Source organism: Anopheles coustani (assembly GCF_943734705.1).
Source record: "Anopheles coustani chromosome X unlocalized genomic scaffold, idAnoCousDA_361_x.2 X_unloc_69, whole genome shotgun sequence".
Lineage (NCBI taxonomy): Eukaryota > Metazoa > Arthropoda > Insecta > Diptera > Culicidae > Anopheles > Anopheles coustani.
This window is the reverse complement of record NW_026525180.1, coordinates 40958-45000: the sequence shown is the minus strand read 5'-3', so window position 1 is coordinate 45000 and position 4043 is coordinate 40958. Positions and strand designations below refer to the sequence as shown.

General features: G+C 49.1%; 1 non-coding gene across 1 annotated transcript; it reads right to left on the bottom strand.

The window, feature by feature from the left end:
* Positions 1 to 241: 241 nt before the first annotated feature.
* LOC131270869 (5.8S ribosomal RNA) lies at positions 242 to 396 on the bottom strand. Its single transcript, XR_009179869.1, has one exon. It is a non-coding gene; the product is annotated as a 5.8S ribosomal RNA (ribosomal RNA).
* Between the last annotated feature and the right edge of the window lie 3647 nt (positions 397 to 4043).

Below are 4043 nucleotides of genomic sequence, written 5' to 3'. Positions count from 1 at the left end.
AAGCTGAAGCTAGACATCAGTAAACACCACCACAGACACCACAAGCACGCCTTCTCCTCGTACTTCCGCCTCACGCGGGAACACGGACGCTCTAAATACTTCGAATTCCAATGCCAGTATATTGTAAACCACGGGTTCTTTAATGCTAGCGGGTCGTCGCGACCCTAGTTAACATCATGGTGCACGTCTCGTGACGGGTGTCACGGCGTAGTTAAATGTATGCGATACATTTCTCAAATATAAGCGCTCAGTCATCTGTACATCATGGTAGGTTCCCACGACGTGCAATATGCGTTCAACTTATCAATGTTCATGTGTCCTGCAGTTCACATTATGACGCGCAGTTAGCTGCGGTCTTCATCGATCCATGAGCCGAGTGATCCACTGCCGAGGGTGACTAACTTGCGTAAGCCGCCGCTGTGCGCGTATACCCGTTCCCCGTAGGGAGGAGCAAGCCGCCGCTTAGAGACGAAGCATAAAGTGTCCTCATTCCACATAGGGCAAGCTGGATGAATCCATTTTACCCAGGACGGCCGAAGCGGCGTGGACCAGGGGAGAACTGAACCTTATACTTCACACCACAGTAAGTCTACGTGTCCTCTTCCACATAGGGCAAGCTAGAACTAACTATCTTACCCAGGACTGCCGAAGCAGCGTGGACCAGGGGAGGAACACACTTTTCATGGAAACGTAAGGCATCCATGACTGCCATAACGTAAGCCGCCGCTGTGCGCGTATACCCGTTCCCCGTAGGGAGGAGCAAGCCGCCGCTTAGAGACGAAACATAAAGTGTCCTCATTCCACATAGGGCAAGCTGGATGAATCCATTTTACCCAGGACGGCCGAAGCGGCGTGGACCAGGGGAGAACTGAACTTTATGCTTCACACCACAGTAAGTCTTCGTGTCCTCTTCCACATAGGGCAAGCTAGAACTAACTATCTTACCCAGGACTGCCGAAGCAGCGTGGACCAGGGGAGGAACACACTCTTCATAGAAACGTAAGGCATCCATGACTGCCATAGTGCGTAAGCCGCCGCTGTGCGCGTAAACCCGTTCCCCGTAGGGAGGAGTCAAGCCGCCGCTTAGAGACGAAGTATGAAGTGTCCTCTTCCACATAGGGCAAGCTAGAATGAACTATCTTACCCAGGACCGCCGAAGCAGCGTGGACCAGGGGAGAACTGAACTTTATACTTCACACCACAGTATTGAGTAATGTGCCCTCTTCCACATAGGGCAAGCTGGAATGTTCCATTTTACCCAGGACGGCCGAAGCGGCGTGGACCAGTGGAGGACTACACAATCATGAGGTTTGATATCGACTTGTGTGTTTCAATAGGGTACCGATGGTATGTTTTGAACCGATTTGATTTAGCCATTCTGAAGTCATCACTTGGTTGAAGCGCTGAACTAGGGAGGGGCATCGTTTACATATATATTGGTTTTCGCATGCTCTACTAGGTTAATGTCATAGGGTTGGCTATCGAGCATGCCCAAGTGATGACTTGATTGTGTGCTTGCTTGAATTCTTCACATTTCATACCATCGGTTAGTTGTCGAATCATTCCTCGATCATAACCTTCGTTCTTGGTTCATGTATGCTCTCTTCCACATAGGGCAAGCTAGAATTAACTATCTTACCCAGGACCGCCGAAGCAGCGTGGACCAGGGGAGAACTATACTTTGTCTTGTATGCCCTCTTCCACATAGGGCAAGCTAGAATGAACTATCTTACCCAGGACCGCCGGAGCAGCGTGGACCAGTGGAGGACTATACTTTGTTCATAACACCACAGTATTGAGTAATGTGCCCTCTTCCACATAGGGCAAGCTAGAATGAACTATCTTACCCAGGACCGCCGAAGCGGTGTGGACCAGTGGAGGACTACACAATCATGAGGTTTGATATCGACTTGTGTGTTTCAATAGGGTACCGATGGTATGTTTTGAACCGATTTGATTTAGCCATTCTGAAGTCATCACTTGGTTGAAGCGCTGAACTAGGGAGGGGCATCGTTTACATATATATTGGTTTTCGCATGCTCTACTAGGTTAATGTCATAGGGTTGGCTATCGAGCATGCCCAAGTGATGACTTGATTGTGTGCTTGCTTGAATTCTTCACATTTCATACCATCGGTTAGTTGTCGAATCATTCCTCGATCATAACCTTCGTTCTTGGTTCATGTATGCTCTCTTCCACATAGGGCAAGCTAGAATTAACTATCTTACCCAGGACCGCCGAAGCAGCGTGGACCAGGGGAGAACTATACTTTGTCTTGTATGCCCTCTTCCACATAGGGCAAGCTAGAATTAACTATCTTACCCAGGACTGCAAAGCAGCGTGGACCAGTGGAGGACTATACTTTGTTCATTACACCACAGTATTAAGTATGGTGTCCTCTTCCACCATAGGGCAAGCTAGAACTAACTATCTTACCCAGGACCGCCGAAGCAGTGTGGACCAGGGGAGGACTATACTTTATACTTCACACACTAGCCATACTGAAGTCTTCACTTGGTTGAAGCGCTGAACTACGGCGGGGTAATCGTTTACAGGTTATAATCATATAGCTGCATGCTCATTAGTAGATAATGGAATATTGTATGGCAATATGAGCATGCCCAAGTGATGACTTTGTTTCAAGCTCAACAGGTAGGGTATTGAGTCCTCTTCCACATAGGGCAAGCTAGAATGAACTATCTTACCCAGGACCGCCGGAGCAGCGTGGACCAGTGGAGGACTATACCTTGTCCATTACACCACAGTATTAAGTATTGTGTCCTCTTCCACATAGGGCAAGCTAGAATTAACTATCTTACCCAGGACCGCCGAAGCAGCGTGGACCAGATGAGGACTATACTTTATACTTCACACCACAGTTTTGAGTACGCCTTGCATAAAGTATCTAGTTTGAACCACGAGGGCTCACAATGTAGAACCGCGAGGGCTCTAGTACCGATTCTCTCGGTACGGCTTGGTCCGTGTTCCTTTATGCTTGTACTCTAAGTATTAAGTATTGTGTCCTCTTCCACATAGGGCAAGCTAGAACTAACTATCTTACCCAGGACCGCCGAAGCAGTGTGGACCAGGGGAGGACTATACTTTATACTTCACACACTAGCCATACTGAAGTCATCACTTGGTGGGGGTGAACTACGGCGGTATCTATCGTTTTGGTTCGGTCTATATAGGGTCGCTTGCATGCTCATTCGAATATAATGTAATTGTGTATGGCAATATGAGCATGCCCAAGTGATGACTTTGTTTCAAGCTCAACAGGTAGGGTATTGAGTCCTCTTCCACATAGGGCAAGCTAGAATGAACTATCTTACCCAGGACCGCCGGAGCAGCGTGGACCAGTGGAGGACTCTATACTTTATACTTCACACCACAGTATTGAGTACGACTTGCATAAAGCCCCTAATGAGAACCACGAGGGCTCTCTCAATGTAGAACCACGAGGGCTCTAGTACCGATTCTCTCGGTACGGCTTGGTCCGTGTTCCTTTATGCTTGTACTCTTAGAAAGTCTCAACCCGGAGGTCTTGACTTTGATTGTCATAGTTGGACTACGACGGGGCATCCGACCATTGCTGATCGAACACCCCTGATTCACCATCTTTCGGGTAGGCGGTACGCGTACCTCCGGACGCGGAAGTCTCAACCCGGAGGTCTTGACTTTGATTGTCATAGTTGGACTACGACGGGGCATCCGACCATTGCTGATCGAACACCCCTGATTCATCATCTTTCGGGTAGGCGGTGCGCGCACCTCCGACGCGGAAGTCTCAACCCGGAGGTCTTGACTTTGTATTGTCATAGTTGGACTACGACGGGGTATCCGACTCATCGAATACCCCAGAAGCACACCATCTTTCGGGTAGGCGGTACGCGTACCTCCGGACGCGGAAAGTCTCAACCCGGAGGTCTTGACTTTGGTTGTCATAGTTGGACTATGACGGGGCATCCGACCATTGCTGATCGAACACCCCTGTTACACCATCTTTCGGATAGGCGGTGCGCGACACCACCGACGCGGAAAGT